Here is an 18,262-nt window from a genome sequence, read left to right as displayed (position 1 = left end):
GTTTGAGACCCTTGGTGCCAGGTTGCCAATATTCCCCGTCCTTAACATTTATACGGACTGGGTTTTGGGGATTTTTGAGAAGGTAGTAACACTGATGCCTTGATGATGGAGGCAGCAAGGACCTCCGAAACATCGGTAAACTTCTACCAGACTACACGGCGCAACCCAGAAGACGTCCAACTTTAGACTCGCCACTGTGAAAAGCTTAAATCCTACAGTACAAAAATTGTTACGTTAACTTCTTATACGCTCTTTAACAACATGGCGGCCGCGCGTGTTCTATGCTTACCTTTATTTTTATTAATTATAAAGAGAGTGGAGTTAATCACAAAAATGAGGTTAGGAATTAAGAACACATTTTATAATTTAAGAATTTTCTTCGTATGTTAAAATATCCAAATACGATGTCAATCTAATGTATTTGATACGGCGTCCGAAAACTACGAAGCTGTGAGAATGTTACGTTAATGGAAATAATACGAAATAGATAATTTGAATATTGTTAATTAACTTTTGCTTGTTCGTGTGAACGTTTAAGGGAAAGTAGACAATGTCCCGAGGTCTCGCGGCTTCAGAGGACGTGTTCCACCCAGCGTTGAACATCGTCTGAGCCGTGGTCGGTCAGGTTTCAAAGCGGGCGCCCTGAGGCGTGCGTCATCACACACAATCAGCTTTCCAACAGCATGAGGGGCGCTTAGAGCGAATGCAAATGCGTCCGTAAAACAGCGAGACTTTGTTTACGTAATTATTCAATGTCTCGTAGCTACAATAGGAGAGGGTGTAATTTATTGTTCCCGCTGCTGTTAACTCCCAGGAAACTAACAAGTTTCTTCTTTCCGGGTAGAAAGTACAAAAGTAATCCCGGCAATTATTTCGTAATTCTTGGCATAAATCTACATCGTACCAGAACTGGGGCAATTACGTCATGGATCGCCATCCGGCCCATAAATGACACCTCAGCACTTTGCAGAATGATAGCGGACAGCAAACGATCTAGCAGTCGTAAAAAATCAAAATATACGTACTACTTTTTTCATATCTACAGAATTTTCGTATTGCATTATCTGTTTCATCCGCCAGAGAAATGATAAATGTTTTAAAATCTCAAGCCTCGACGTTGTAAACAACAATGTATTGAAGAGATATGATATTGTATTAAGAATATTAATAAATGAGACATATTATTACAAACAGATTACATGTCATTCAATTTTCTTTAACATAATCAATCATTATTGAGATATTTGGCCCTTACTTTGCATGAACAATATTTCACTAGTTTTTTCCCGACGCAGAGAAATTGTAGAGTCGGTAAAATGTGACATGGCTTCATGCGAAATACAGAATGGTCCAAAAAGTTTAGACCAAAGTTTAAACTCAGTTTTCTCTGCAACGAGTTATTATGGTCTTAAGAAACTTTACTCAGGACATGTTTGTATCGTTTATTTTCGTTCCATCTTGTACAGTACCGAGCAGCGGATATTTAGCAACAAACAACACATTCGATCACTCCCAATAAAGTTCGAGAGAGCGCTCCGGGCAAAGTTTAGGGTCGAAGTTGGACCGGACAGGCACACAATTTAAATTCTCGTCAAGAAATGTCGTTAAACAGAATTTCAGTTTTGGAATTAAAACTGAAACTGAAGATAAACCATCGACACATTGAATGGCGGGGGGGGGGGGGGGGGACTATGAACAGTTTACACGCGTCTATAGAAAGCCCAGATATTTTACGAGAACGTTTTGTTTCAAAGGTCAAATCAACTTCGGCTAGCAGCAAATCAACATTGGGCAAGTTTACAAAAATATTTTTGGACGAAATTACACGTATTCCATAGATTTGGAACAGTGTTACCCGTCAAACGTAACGACTGTTTAACTAGTTTACGGGGAAAATGGTAATTTATTCTATTGCCTCGTTTTTAAGACGCTGTCGATTGTAAGACTCGCCCTTGATTTAGTTAGTATTACCACGGCACAGTTCTAGAAAAAAAACTGCTATTAAAACAGGGATCATTTAACCACACAATCGCTAAATTTAAAGAACGAACATTAACAAAACTGAGGGAAAAAAAAGTTTTCCGTTGCGACCACGAACATTCCAGTAAAGTACGTAACAGCTGGCAGGCAACGCCCGCGTTTGAACTCTCTTCAGGAGGAGAAATTCCTGGGCCTTAGCGTCGCCTTCAGAACAAACAAAAGTTTGTCTTCACGGAGGCACCAGGGACTGGATCTGCCGGCAAATCAATCCAATCAGCGTTAAACGGCCCCCCCCCCCCGAAAAAATGTAACAGTAAGCCTCATTTTTATATCTGTAATTAAAAGTTAACCAAAACATAAACCCAAGTGCAATATTTAAAATTCGTGTAGCCTGATAGTGCAAGTGGGCGAAGTAAATTTTTAACTTCACTGACGCAAGAACTGACCAAAAAAATTAAAATGGAATTTTGTTTTTAATTTTCTTTTGTAATAATGGGAGAGATAACCTCATCCTCCATAGGATTATTATTTTTCTTAACAGTCTGAGTAATGGGGTTGGATATTTCGTTTTATTCGTAACAAATGTCAAAAGCTTCAACAAAAATTGACCATTAATTGCTCAAAGCTCAGAACCAGCAGACAGTGACAGAGCCAGAGTTAACACAACAGCTCATCTTCATTTGACTTCACCGCGTCAAATATATTTAAATATGATAACAAGAATAATCATTGTTATAACACATCGAACCCTTGAAATCAGAATATCTTTGTGCAAACGCGACGCGTGAAGACACGGGGAGTGGGGGGGGGGGGGGGGGGGGGCAAATAGTATCCATGGAGACCGCCTTGCCCCGGGTTCTCGTGAAAAATTGTCCAGCACACATTCGTGTAACTAACCTGGATTTAACGGGGTCGGCAATTTTCATTTGGTTTGTAAACATGTTGCTTTAAAACGGGCAAAGCCAGAGTTCTTTTGGGTGGAAGTTAAATGCGGGGAAAGCAAGACATTCAGAACTAAGTAGGATTTGAGGATGGCTTTCTTCTGGGTTACAGTGATGTGTAGTCTGCGTTTCAGAGACGACAAGGACGTATGAAATGTTGGTAAACTTCCACCAGGCTACACGCCGCTACAACCCAGAAGACAGCCATCTTCGAGAAGTAAATATTTAAGAGGAGGCCTACATCAGGTACGTAAGTAAACGAGTACATTTGTTGTGTTAATTTGTATGTAAGGCTGTGTGTGTGGTCTCTTAAGGTACAATTTGGCTGCACGCGACAGAGACAAGCGACCGAGGCAGGCGACAGAATTGCGAGACCGAGACTGGTCGCTTCCTGTCTGCTCTCTGTACAATCGTATGAAGTACAATTACGAGCGCGAGACAAAGACAGGCGACAGAGACAAAGCACAGGAAACCGCTCTCGGACCAGTAGTGTCTCGCGACGGGCTCAGGCAGCACGAGTGTTGTTGAGTAAAATAATGGCAGAAATTAAATTTACTGGTGACCAAGATGAGCAATTGGTAGAATTAGTAGCAGAAAACCGACCTCTGACCACCGACAGAAAGATCCTTCTTCACGTCTGGTTTTGAATATTGAACTCATAGGTTTTCTTTGTTTCTTTCGCAACAAATAACACAGCAACACATCATCTTCTTCGAGTAACCTTTTTAGAAGCATTTTTGTACTCATTTTTCACAGAATATGTGCACGTATGTCTCAACAAAACAAAGAAAACAAACACTTTGCCGCATGTCTCGGTCGTCACCTCAAAAGTGTGTGGCGACAAGCTGCGATGTGTCCGTCTCCCGTCTCTGTCGCCTGCCTCGGTTGCTTGTCTCTGTCGCGTGCAGCCAAATTGTACCATTAAGGTAAGTTTATTTTCTACATCCATACCCATCAGCGCCTTGGCTATGCTGTGTAAATAATGTTTGCATCTGCAGTTATCTTGCCCACTATTTTCAATAATATCTTGCTAACTTGACTCTCCCACTTACATTTAACAATATTTATTTCAGTAAATGTAATAATTGCTTTTTTGCATATTCATCTACGCCAATTGTTATCTAAATAATTCTCCTAAAATATTTCCTATTACAATCTAAAAATTTGTGTCAACATCTTCCTCCCTCAATTCCAATCCTTTCCTTCTGGAAATCTCTAGACATTGCCCAAATGCCTATTTTCACAACGCATGATTCTCCTTACACCGCTTCGGTGTCATTTCATAAAAAATCGCCAATGAAACCTTAAGGAAAAGATGTCTTCCTGTGTCACCGAATCCGCCTTTAATCGTCGTAACTGTCTCACACACAGTTTCATCTCTTTTCAATTTTGGCTTCGCCAAATTTCTGCTAATCCAAAACTGTAAAATTCCTCCTCCAATTTCTTCGCCCAATTCTTAATTTTTAATTCCTCAACTCTTAACCACTAAAGTAGGCTGCAGATAATCCGAATTGGTTGCGAAATATATTTTCCTAGATAATCGAAATCTTGTATAATCCACAAATGTAACAAACACGTAAGTTCATTAAAAAACACGCACTACTTAAAATTTTAAAGATTTACTAATATGAGAAAGGATTTTATATAAAATTTATCACATAATCCCTACTTACTTCTCCAAATAAAAATATTTTATATTTGTTTAAATTACATTTTAACCCTTTGCGGTCCCTTTTAAATACCACTAGGCGATCTACTGGTCTATTTAAAAAAAACACTAAGCTATATAAATTCAACTACTGTTAATAACTGGTTTGATTTTCTTTTATAACTTGCATAAAACTGAATAAACTTTTCTAAATATGGTGAAAATATGTTCTGAAAGGATCACAGTTCCTCTTGTTTGAATACTGACAGTGTGGAATATTTTTCACGGACTGTACCACTGTCGATAGTGAGATGCGCAGTAAATGTGCCTTTCTGCTTTCTGTCGTTTGGTAGAGAATAAAACAAGTCCAAGTCGATAGATATGACTTTGGCGCCGTCTAAACATCTCTTATTGCATGCAGATATACGATGTATAAAACAAATGAGAGTCTCAAACTACATCCCTATCTTAAGCCTATCTTTTTTACAACAAAGTTTGTTACTTCTTTGTAATAAATACTCAATTACATACACATATGAACTTCTGTTAATGATCAGTGTGTTAAATTCTGCCATTGACATTTCTTTCCATTTACAGTTAATTTGCCTTGAATTCAGTAATTGCCTCACTGGTTAATGTAAAGGAGACCAATTCACCCAGAAGTTATAGATTCAGATGCGTAATTAATCTGCGCTGTGATTACGTATAATGGTCTGACAATCAGGTTATGCTTCAATGGTGAGATTTCTTGGTGACAAACCTTCGGTCCCATAACAGCGAGATTTTTTGACGTAAATACGTCTATATGGAAGGGTCATTCCGCAAAAAAGAGTCATGAAAATGTGTAAGATGGTTACCTAGGAAACGTCATCTGTTTACTTAGCATTGTTACCTATAAAACGTTACATTACATTACTTTACATTACATTAAGTTACCACAGACCCATCTTAAGCGTAACTAATTCAAGTTGATTAAGCAATGTCTTAATCAAACTTATCTCAATTGTAAAGCGGGTATAAAGGAAATATTTAGAATAAAGCCAATATATAAACTTCCTTTCCGTATAGACGTATTTACGTCAAATTCTCCGGAACTGTGGTTCCACTGACAATTTTTATTTCTTCTATCCTACATACGAAACCTGTTGGTGTTGGTCTTCTGGGTTGTCGGCCGTGTGCACTTGTATGAGAACCAGTAGTGTTATATTATGGATCTCAAAGAAATAGGTTGTAGACCGTATCGTGACGTACGTGGATCTAATCCACACCCTTACACCATCAACTTCTCATACGAAACCCACAAATATGAAATGATCTGTTAGTGATTAAAGAAGCTAATTTACCATTGTGCTTTAAATTTTTATCAAATATTTCGGATATTACCCTCCCAAGTGTTTTGTTTCCTTCAAGTTTTGTCAACTTGTCATCTCCCCCATTCTCTCCGCATTTAACAAAGAGTGGATCCACGATGTGCAAACGAAACCTCCTAGCAGGGGAAAGCTGAAACTGCATGTGTTGTGACCACGCGATTTTAATGACGTCACAGAAAGCTGTCCGAAACCTTTCCCAGAGACGAGGCTGGAAGTGATAGCGCAGGGTCCCCAAGGTAATCAGCGGGCTAACTAGCTCTAACTGTAATTGGATATGCCAGGCATCAGCTTAGATGATGGTCTGATAACAATGACAGGTCAGTGCAGTGTAAATATATAGATGAGGAGAGACGGCGGGTTGGATTCACGAAGCAAACAGCGCTCCATCACTAGCAGTCAGTTGCCTCTATCGGCGGCGTCCAAACACAACAGAAGCAAGCACTTGTGCTGTGTTAGGAGCGGGTAAGATCTGCTTAAAGAAATGACAATGTTTCGCTTGGTCCTTGTGTATTACTTTAACAAGGGGCACCGAATGGTTAAGGACTCGTTTTGTACAATATAATTAAACTATCATAGTAGGTCTTCGTAATTTCAATTAAAAATGTTAACTACACAATTGTATTTTCTCTTAATACACCCTACGAATTAAAATTCATGTATTCAGTGTATACACCTATTCACATCCATGTTGCTAAACCCAGTTAACTAATAAACAACACTATCTATGGAACAGGGTGTTTGTTTGTAAACTAATAGTTAACTGAAGTGAATGGTAACAGATTATTTTTCTTCTGCCTTACAACGTTTAGGTCCATTATGTCTTTACCCGTGTTGCACAAACAGAAAATCACGTCATTCGTATTCTTACTAATTCTCGCTTTCCTCTAGGTCTGGTTGTTGACAACTCTTCTTGGTAACCCATAGTTTGGCCTTCGAGCGAACATGACCACATCTGCTATTAATGTCAGCGGCCATTTTGTTAACCTCACATTTCATATACAGCCTACTCTATATACTCACTTTTCTGCCGTCTTTTAAGGTGCTTCTACCGGGTTTCTATTTTATGCGGTAGCCGACCACGCAATGCAAGCATGACCGCAGCCTCATAAAATGGAAACCCGGTATGTATGGGCCTACACACAGTAATCATTGACAGCAGAACCCAACCATGATTAGACCTAACATCACAGCTTGACGCTGAACAGACAACTGAATGTGGTTAACTGTCGTTAGCTGACACTGTAAACAAAGAACCATTAACACCACAAACAAAATTTTAGAAGGCAGCTTGTGATGTGTTAGAGTAGGGGTCGGTAATTTTTCAGTACCGCGGGCCGCACTGGATCTTCAAATCAGAGCATCCGAAAAATTAATAATGCCGTGGACGGTAAGCGAAATTGTATTTCTTAAACTTGTAGCTGGTTTTGCAGTGAAAATAGATAATATCCGTGTTTCTCCGTACAAGTGCAAAAATATTTTCGTTAGCCTTGAGACAGTTTTGATTTCAAGTCATTGTTATTATTTTTAATATTTCATCATGTAATGACACCACAGTAATTTTCATTGTTTTTTTCATTTTATATGGTTTGAACAACAGAATAATGTACCTTTTTGCAATAACGCGATTTTAATAAGCCTATATATCTAAAAAGAGTTTTTATTAAATATTTTTCTGATTGTTTGCCCTTATGCTTAGATAATGCGTATGTATTTATATCAATGTAGTTCTCAGTAGCAGAAAATATTTTACCTTCTCGCATTGGCTTGTCCCCAAATCTCGTGACTGGTGGCACGAAAAGGTTGCGAGGGTCACATGCGGTTCGCGGACAGCGGTTTCCGCACCCCAGCGTTAGACACTGGAAAGCAGGAATTATATACATCCACTGTTATATGCTGTAGGTACTGCATAAATCAAGTAAAATTCTAAAGCTCTGCCGTTCGTACGGAAACAAAATGAAATATTGATTGTTACTGCTGTCTTCATCATGTAACTTAAACAGAATTTTTCATTCGTGTATGCAGTACATATACACATATGTACAGTATATGGTACGCTGTTCAGCCTGATACGAGGTAAATAAAAGAACATTATCATACAAGACAGATATTCTAACTGTAGGATATCTCCGATAAAAGTCAGATGCAACACAACCGATCTGCCATGCTGAATATCTTTCTGATTTCCACGCGTTCTCCAAAACTGACTGCAAATTAAGATTTTTTGATCGCTATGTATAACACGCAAAAAATACATGTTTAATGAGTGAAAAACTAGAATCGAATTATTATGTAGTGTAATTACTGTAGATTAGTTGATCACATAAAATGCAGTTCACTTCAGTTTCGTATTTCAGAAGAATTCGGCTCCATTTTATGTCAGAAGACTGTGTCTGATTTTTTCTCAGTTTTTTTCAGACGATAATATGTGGTCGGTTGTAGGTTGAGGATCCTGACACAAATAGGGCTTTAGCGCTCTATGTGGTCTGTTGTTGAGATTATTACAAATTTTTCATTGTTATATCTGAGTTTCTGTTAAAATTGTATAGCCCACACCATTCATCATTATAAAGAGTGGGACGCGAAGATTTAAAGCTGCGTACGGAAAGCCGTCATATTCTATCTCGCCTTTCTCTACATGATTTTTAAACACATCGCGGTTCTAGTTGCAAGCTCTTGACGTAAATGTCGAGAGGATTTTTAATGTAGGGAAGAGCGAAAATTTCAAGCCTGAGAGGAATTGGATGAATGTGGTATTGCGATTGGGTTAACATAAACTGGAAGACAGGACGGAGAGCGGCTTGTTAATGAAATTAATTTAAATTTTCATGTTTATTTGTTTACATAAGTATACATAAACTAATGCATTTTATCCGTTGTAAATTTATATGTTGAAACAATTGGGTGTGCATTTATGTCTCAGAAATGCAATATACTGTAACAACATTGTTGAGACATCACTCAACATTACACTTGCAGTCATGTAAGTGCTGTAGATACTTCTCACAGTTATTATCGATTCCGAACAAGAATTATCCCTTTTTCTTGATTCGTACAACTCCATGAAGCAGAATCTATCTTCAGAATCCAATAGTTACCCAGCTCCTCAACCGAACGTCGTTGTCGAGTGGTTAGCACTTTTGCTTCGTATTTCAGAGATCCCAGATTTAAATCTGGGCCCCGAGATCGGCTATCCTGACTGAAATTTCTGGTCGTTTTCTCATTCGACACCATGTTGTCTTAGCCACTGAAAAAGCTTTGTTAAATAAACTATAAGCAAATAAGTAAATAAAATCAGATACAATTTTTACCAGATTTAAAAGATCATCATGGTAATCACAAGACCTCGTTGTTGGACTCAGTAATGAAATTGTTTAATCCAGTCCACTTCCTCATTCTGTATTTTACCTAACCTTCTCACCTATGCCTTGGTCTCTCATGTGATACCTTTCCTCACCAAAATCTTGTATAAATTTCTCGTTTCAGCATGCCCGCTTCATTCTCTGTCATTAATATTTTTGTCGGGTACCTGAGCTTCGTATCCTAATTTATTTTATCAATGACACAGGAACCGAACGTTGTTGCTTAATGTTTGACACCCCTGCTTCGTATTTGAGATTCCGGCTTCAAATCTCGGCCTGTATATTTACTGTTCTGACTTAAGTCCTTCGTGGTTCTTGTCATGCAAGTACTGAGTCGGTACATTCAAATAGACAATTGCTGCTTTTCTCCACAGCCCTTTTAATTTATCTCATATTTCGTTGCTGTGTAACTTAACTTGTACATTTCAAACAGTGTCGTTAAACTACCCAAATACCAATCAGAAACACAGATATTAATTAAACTCACACCATCGCTACGCTTTTTAAACTATTATTTCAAGACTTCAATGTTCTTAGTTCTTGTAGCAAAACATTTTTAGTAAGCAATGTGTACTGTAATATATAAACGTCAGCTCGGAATAATTATACACACCAGAGTAGAAAATCTTGAATATAGCGAAGTTTTAATGTAATAGCTGGTTTAATTTTCTTTTCATAAAGAATCGTTCAAATGTAAACGTTGTTTATTTTTATCAATAAATGCCATACGGGTTGATGGGTAACTCCATTCTGCCGCATTTGTTCTGTTTGAATGACAACCCTCAGTCGACTGAGGACATTTCTGTCTGATATAAGACACGTATCGATCGGCCATTGTTGTTATTTGAAACAGTAACTTCCAGAGCCAAGCCAAGGCCTTTTTCTCGTTACAGTCCAACAGTCTTCCTGCTTTGACGGAAATATTAATGGCGGGGGAGACGGATGCAGAAGGAAATAAGGTAACAGAAGACACTTTCCGTGACAAGGGAACTGCGTTATTGCAGAAGCACAGGAACTACAGATAATGTTTTTCTGGAAAGTCATTCCGTTTAGACATTTTAATGCCAGTAGGTGTATTGTAGCTGATTAATTATTTCTGTGGTGTAGTAACATTGTCCTCAGGACAAAGGATGAGGTTTACGTCCATAATTAGATATATGCTATATTTTATTTTAATATCGTGTGGGATTTTTTTACGTACAGGAAAATAACATAATGTTGATGATGTATCCACACTTGGAAATAGGTGTCCATTCAAGAAATTACCTCAGCTGCATTTCTGATCATATACCATCCTTGATTTCGCAACAAGTACAAGATGCTTCGATCTTGCCAATGAAAGGCCCTTTTAGTGACGTTAAGCTTTGAAAGCACTTCGAAATTGTCAACGTATTTGCTATTTTAGAAAAGTTTGTAATCTGTTGCTCTGCGTTTCGTATTATACGATAAGCCTCAACGACTTGTGAAATGTAGAATAATAACTTTAGAAAAAGTTGAACATTTTATGTTTGTGGGTATATTTTCCGTTTAAGTCTCAGAATCCTGTGTTGCTTGTCCTTTTAGTAAGTAATCCTAAATTTACTTATTTATTTATGATTTGTTTAACGAGGCGCCAATAGCTCAGACTATAGGCCTATAGCTTCAAATAGCAGAGTGATAAAGGTATAATGAATTTTAAAGTATAGGGAAAAAAGCATTCACGGTTTATGCCAGTATTTGCCTCAAGAGACCGAAGGAAGCCATCAAAAGCGTCAGGCAGGATGTCCGATATTCGAGACATAATTTGAACCCGGGTCTCCCGAATACGGAACAGAAGTGTCAACCACTCAGCTACGACCTTCGGTCAGTAGTCCAGAAGTGTGTTGCCCCAGTTCAGTGCAGATGGGTCAAAACTTTGAGACGGCCCATCACAAATCAGTCTGGATAAGTCTGTGTCTTGCAACAGTAACACTAATTTATATTTTTAAAGTATTCGGCAGGCCTGTTCTAAAGCCTGACATTAATTTTGTAAATTTACTGCAAGAAGGAAGCAAATTCCTTGAAACACTAGCGCGAATGAAATATAATCAATCCGAGTAGGCCTATTAAGTTTAAAGACGATAGGCCTTGGGTTAGCTTATTTCTACCATGGAAGAATGGTTTATCGATTAGACAGTGCGTATTAAAGCTCTTACGTCAGAAAGTAGTCCATTCTCGTCGTGTCTCTCATCCTCCTCCTTTTTCCATTACAAATTGGGCAGAAAAATTCCAGTATTGGCTTAAATTTTATTTCGTCTTGGACTGTCTTTTATTTTTGTCTCAAAGGCACGTAATTCATTACTAACAGCGGTCACAAATCTCTTTTTCACATATTCGCCCAAGGGGCCTCCTCATCTCTGAAGTCATATTTATTATTTACCTTAAGTCTTTCGCATGTGTCAGTTATTCTTTCTAAATCTCGCTAAGAGTCCAGAGCTGAGGCTAGCTCAACCAAGGGGTCAAACAGATACGATTGTCAATAATTTAGTTTATAAATTTAGAATTATTCGACATTTAGTTATGAAACTAACAATAATGTTAGAAACCCCTCGTTGAAAAATGGATGTTTACCTTTAATTTAAATGTGTCTCCAGTATATTTTCTCCACTCAGCCTTTCCGACCGAATTTGTCCTTGTAAGTCACATACGTATTATTTGTTGAGTTTGTCGTTTAAAAGGTTCCTAAGTCGAATCTCGTAACCGGCTACCTTCAGTTACATGCTCCGAAGTTGTGCAGAAGGACTATCAACCTAACATTCAACACGGAAGAGAATGTATTCCTTAAAACATAACAAATAGTTGGCACAGCAGTAGAGGTGCGTCTTTCGAACACCTCCGATCAGATGTGCCTTTCTGAGTGAGTGGCCCACACACCACATTAAATACTATGAAGAGATGGAGTCCAACGTAAATCATATTTTGTCTGCCACGCTACTCTGTCACAACAGTTATCTCCGACAGGTAACACAGACCCTAAGTGGGATGGAAGTCTCATTCAACCCGCCGCTGGGATTCTGTTTTTGTCAGAATGAGATGCAGGTGGCGGGAAATCGATTCTGAATCCGGCGCGGTTGTATAAATGCGCCTGGGGTAAGAAATACTTGCAAGCGGTAGGACCGAGTCTGAATATAATTAAGGAAACCAACGCCTGCAAACGCGAAGCCTTTGCTAAACTGTCATTTCCTTCAGTCAGTTCATAATGACCTTCTCGTATTTAAACGAAATTGTCACTTTCCGAAAGTCAGCAAGACTTCTACCTCAGCAGCATCTTTCATGAGAAAGTGATGTTGAGCAGAATATTTATAGGTTTAACTCGTAGTTTTTTTTCATGATGAGGACATATTACCCCACAAGAAGTTGAATCTCAGATATTTTATGTTGACAAGTAGTAAAATCTCATATTTATAGAACAATCACGAAAAATGCCTTCAAGCAGATGTTGAAATAGTGACTTAAAGTAGTCCTCGGCTACTTCCTTTCTTATTAATTGTTTACTACTCATTTTCCTTTCAACGTTATAGCCCATAAATTTCAGCAACATGTCTTATCAGATATTAAATTTGATTATAGACTCTGTTTTAGATCTGTGTATAATATATACAATCTTTCAGACTTATGCCCCTTGACACTTAGTTTGTAGATTATTAGAATATTTTAAACGTGGAGATAAAATCGTCTGTAATCGATCTTAGTTCAGCAGGTTTTAGCTTCAGGTCGCCAGGTAAAAATCAAGAGCTCGAGGTTTGGCCTTCACGTCACGTGAAGCTCACCTACACTGCTTCCTCTACTACCATCAATCATGGCATCGTGCCATGCTTCTCTGTTCATCAATCAACACTGGTGTTCTAGGATCGATTCGCGATATCATCACAGTAATCCGTTACGTCAGTGTACCTCAACCTATGACCCGCTTACTCCTGGCATTTACATCTGTTACCTCCAAGCACGGAATTTCCATCGAAGGTTTATTCTCACTGTTGTTATCGGACCGATTCAAACTAAAATTTAATTTACGTTTTTACTGCAGACCTTCAATTCCAAAAGCCCTTCAGTAGGTTCGTAGACAGTTGGCTACTACATCCCCATCATGCATTCATTTTATGCATCTGTGCAAAAAACAAATAAAATTGAAACTTCACTTACGACTGGGCTACTGTGATGTTTTCAGCATCGCATTAGTTTTTCTCGAGTCGTAACTGAGAGCAAGACGGACTTAGTTATTTATTGGGTTTAATGACTGGTTGATTTGTTAGTGTCTTCTCAGCAAATAGATTATGCAGCGTCTGATAGCAGGATGATTATGAATTATCAATTCCAATGAACACGGAAGGAAAAGTCGTTATCCATAAAGCACCTTTCTGAGATCTGAAGTTCTCACGGAGTTGAAGATGTTGAATGATGTCTTCTGTGTTGTGATGCCTTGTAGTCTTGTAGGCGGTTAGCAGTGTCCCTCCTAAACGTCGGTAACCACCTACAAGGCATTTTACAATCAAAAGCAGTGCCAGGTACATTAATTTTCGACATGAAGACATTTTTGTCTCCCGCCTAAAGGGAAGAACATTGACTTAGTGTATTTGAAAACAAAATAATGATGAAAATATTTTAATCTAGGAGAGCGGCAGTAGACAGGATGTTCACAAACACAGGAAGTTGATTGTTCCATAATGAGGAATTTTTCACCAAATGTTATTAGGGTGATCAAATCAATGATGATGGGATTTGATGGGGAGCTGAAAAAGAAGTCTCTTTAAATATTTAGCCATAAAAGGGACGGTAGTATTAAAAATTGATTCCTCTCCTTCTGGGAGCTGTCGGTCTCCGCATTCCTTGTGTTCGTATGCTCATCTCTTGTGCTGTATTTGCCCTTCTGGCTGTTGATATAGCACACTAATAATAAATAATTAAATTTAATTGAATTGAAATGTTGTGTGAGGTTGTGGACTGTATCCATCTGGCTCAGAAAAGGCACATTCTTACCCAGCTAAGAGAATAACTGTCTCTTAAGAATGGCTATACTTCATGGAGTTTTTCTTTTCTTAGGACACAGAATATTTAGTCTGCCGTTGCTTCATGTTCGGCTTTGCACAAGTTTACTTTGTAGTCTAATTAGTGCAGAACAAATATTATGTTTGATAATATCACCCCAGAAAAGTCTCCATCCACAAACCAGAGGTAAGGTTTCGAAATGGACCGAATTAATGTTTTTGCGCAGCCAAAGTTCAGCTGTAAGCATAAAACATTTTACTGTAAAATAAATTATACGCTGCTTATTTTTATGCGCATGGCCTGTTGGTCCTAACTTGAATAACTTTCTCCCAGATTTTCAGAAATTGAGGCACGACATGACTTTGGAAAGAATGCAGCCGTCTGAAGGATTTTAATATGAAATGGGGAAGAAAAAGCAACCATAGCTGTTATTCAAAAACTTATGCCTCACATACCTGCAACATGTTTCTGTTCTGTTCATGAACTCCAGAACAAATATTTTATTCTTTTCCGACCCCACGGGTAAGTTTAAGAGTTCTATATCGTACATGGGAAGTTGTAGGGTACACTGCAGCACTTCTCAACCAGGGGGACCGCAAATTGTACCTACAGTTTTCGCGATTTGAGTAGATTCTACTCCTTTATTTTTTGATGTATTTATATAAGTTTTGAGCTTGTTTCGTTTAATGTTTTTACTTCCACGTCGGAGTAAAACACTATACCTTCTATACACATTTTCGTTAGCTTATACTGTATTTAATATAAGTGTATGAGAGAATTTTGAGAAGGGAGTCCGGGGTACCAGGAAGGTTGAGAGGAACACTTACTAGACTGCCTTGAAGTCGCAGGCGTTAAGAGAGATTTCGCTGTTTCGTTTCTTAAGATTAATGAATTTCACTAATTTCATAAAGAAATATTAAACTTCGTAGTTTGATCATGTCCACGTGCGTGTGTGTGTGTGTGTGTGTGTGTGTGTGTGTGTGTGTGTGAGAGAGAGAGAGAGAGAGAGAGAGAGAGAGAGAGAGAGAGAGAGAGAGAGAGAGAGAGAGAGCTGTTCGGTCGTTATTGTATCTGCCCCGACTAGTAATTTAAAATCAACTGAATTATCATGAAAATTGCTATGAACTTTTTGTTAGAGACAGCCCCACCAGAAGGTTCGAACTTTACGAAGAATGTGAAGAGGTTTCTCTTTATTGCTATGTTAAAACGCTAGGAGTAGACCCAGCAAAATATTCAGTAATACTATAAGAAAACTTTTCACATTATGACGTCTAGCTTACTGAAAAGCTAATCACTAAATATTTTATTTTCTATTCTCCATAATAAAACTTCTAATCAGTTTTGGTGAATGTAGGTTTAGCCAGTGTTACCTTGTATAGCTTATTGCAGTAAACAAGGTTTTACAGAAATCTGAGGACGTGTGATTCATAAGCAGTTGTAATAACTTCATTTTACTCTACGACAAAAGAACTTCCGGTTTTTCATCGTCTAAACGCCTCTCATCGAATAACTTAAATTGTGCTCGATTTATACCATGTCTTGCCGATGGCTAGATTTACTTTGCAATACAGTTGTGAAGTTTTTCCTTTCGGTAGCAAAGATGTCGACGTTTTTTTTAAGCTGTAATACCTTTCGGAGAAAAATACTGCTTGCAAATGCAGAATGTTCCTCTGAAATGTTAGTACTCACAGGTCTACGACATTCCTTCCCAGAAGATGAATATCGACAATTTTCTTCTTATTTAGAGAAATTATTTCGAAGCTCCCTTATGTACCCATTACAGCAAACATCATAATATACTTTGTAAACTAGTACTGGTTAGTTGCATATTTAAAATTGCTGAAGAAATAAGCACTTAACGAAATAGTTTAATTTCTGACGCGGTCTACAAGTGTTTATTTAAATGCTTACTTCTTCACTTACATAAACAAATATAAAACTTTTCTCAAAACAAGAAAACTCTTTCTAGATTTTCATTAAATTAATTTTGAGACAGTTACAAAACAACCGAATCACATTAAACTGTTCTTTGATCAATTATTAAATTATGATTCCAGAGTGGTGATGCTTCTCATACAACGTTGCTTAGGGATGTTCACATTCTTAGGTATCATTCATTTAAGTTACGAATAGAAGAAGTTGGCCGTATATATTGGAACAGTCGTGTACCCATCGTCATGACAACCAAATGACGTCATTAATCCTGTCTCAGCTATTATGGCTCCGTCTTTCAACAAGCTTGGAAGTTAGAGATGGCAGAAAGCTAGAATATCGCTCCTTTTCTATTGTCTTCATACAAAAATATAAAACTTGAAGCCGTCGATGTCATTTACATACTCTACACTTAAGTCCGATCTGTGGAAGCTGAAGTTATTCTACCTACTAACTGACTAACTAGTGGAGCAAGATACTTCCAGAGCAGCTAATAGTCGTTCAGGTGGTCAAAATTTACAAGCCTTTTATTTAACCCGGAGGTTCATGACAGTGTTCACAAATGTTCGCCGCTGTATCTTGGTTCGGTGAAAATGTTGTCACGGCCTCATTGTTTATTTTGCTCTTTTAATAACCATCTGTTTTGTGTCTTGATTGTATTTCTTCTCATATTTTTTTTTTTCGTTGGGGGTACAAATGGACCTCACCTATGCCTTAATGGCCAATAAAATCGCTTATGTAGTCCAGCGTTAAACTATAATTTTTATGGTTCCTGTCTTGTATCTTTCTTAAATCTGAAGAGACACACTAACTTCATTTTGCATTTACCACGCGCCTCAAGTCAACATCAGAGCAACGCAAAGTGGTTTGACTTTCAAGCCTAAAGCTCTTCTAGCGCTGCCTATCCCTTCCATTGGTCTGGATTCACTGTAGACATCTGCATAAATGCACTTGTTTGTAAATGTTCTGGTTTGACTATAGACACAGTCACTTATTTCACTCCGATAAATATTATTAATGTTATGTTGTTATTATTAGCCTGGATTAAATTGAATCAAACGAATAAACTTCAACAGAAGCAAAGGCGTAATTAGATAACACATGAGAATACTCAATGTAAGAAATGTGCGTCCTAACCAACGAAACCAATAGGCTCTTTTTAACTCGAAATAGCTGAAACGACGCTTCATGACGTCACTTCCACGAATTCCTGTTTACTTACCCCCCACTAGATGGCTTGGAACCGAGAGCGTCCGAATTATAGCCGAAGGGTCCGATGTGATTTTCGTGCATTTGGATTGAATAAAGCCAATAGACGTATTCACTTGCTTTGTGAATACATGTAATTAATTATCTTCATATATTCGAATGGTCCAATTGTTTCCAGTCTACTGCATCGGACACTGAAAGCTAACGTGATTGGGTAAAACAGGCCTGATCGTTCATTAGATATATTCTAATTGGAATTATTTCGCTCTGTCGTTATGTTGGTATTGCCATTTTAAACAAATGGTGACATTTGAAATCATTGCTCACTCTCCATTTCTAATATGCTGAAACTATAAATGAATTAAATTGTCATATGTAATTTTTGTATTAATAAGTATATTTACTCTCCGCTCACTTACATATGTCCTCGGTAGTATAGTGGTCAGTATCCCCGCCTGTCACGCGGGAGACCGGGGTTCGATTCCCCGCCGGGGAGGAATTTTTTTTTTATTAAATATATTTAATATTATATAGTAACGTTTGTTATGAAACGTTTCTGATATTTTGTTTCATTTTTTGAACTGCAAGTGGCAAAAATGATTAAACGCAGTTTGTTACAAATTTTGTGAATCAGTTGCCATGGTATGGAACATTCTCAATTTACAGATGGAGAAGGACAACTGCGAATACTTTAAATAAGTAGTCGCGGTCAACCGAAAAGGGGTGGCCCTCCAGGTTTGGAAAAAAAATCGTTATGAAATGTGTTATACGTGGATTCTTTGGTTCGGAAAATGGACATGATATTAAAACTTCAATATT

General features: G+C 37.9%; 1 long non-coding RNA gene and 1 other non-coding gene across 2 annotated transcripts in view; both read left to right on the top strand.

Moving 5' to 3' along the window:
- LOC110838274 (uncharacterized) overlaps positions 1-18,262 on the top strand; it is a 136,898-nt gene that overhangs the window by 111,430 nt on the left and 7,206 nt on the right. The gene's annotated exons all lie outside the window — the stretch shown is intronic.
- Positions 17,868-17,939, top strand: TRNAD-GUC (transfer RNA aspartic acid (anticodon GUC)). The gene has a single exon. It is a non-coding gene; the product is annotated as a tRNA-Asp (tRNA).

This window comes from Zootermopsis nevadensis, unplaced genomic scaffold (genome assembly GCF_977971745.1).
Source record: "Zootermopsis nevadensis isolate Lab colony 2312 unplaced genomic scaffold, Znev_1.0 Znev_ptg000061l, whole genome shotgun sequence".
Taxonomy (NCBI): Eukaryota; Metazoa; Arthropoda; class Insecta; order Blattodea; family Termopsidae; genus Zootermopsis; species Zootermopsis nevadensis.
This window is presented reverse-complemented; position numbering and strand designations above follow the sequence as displayed.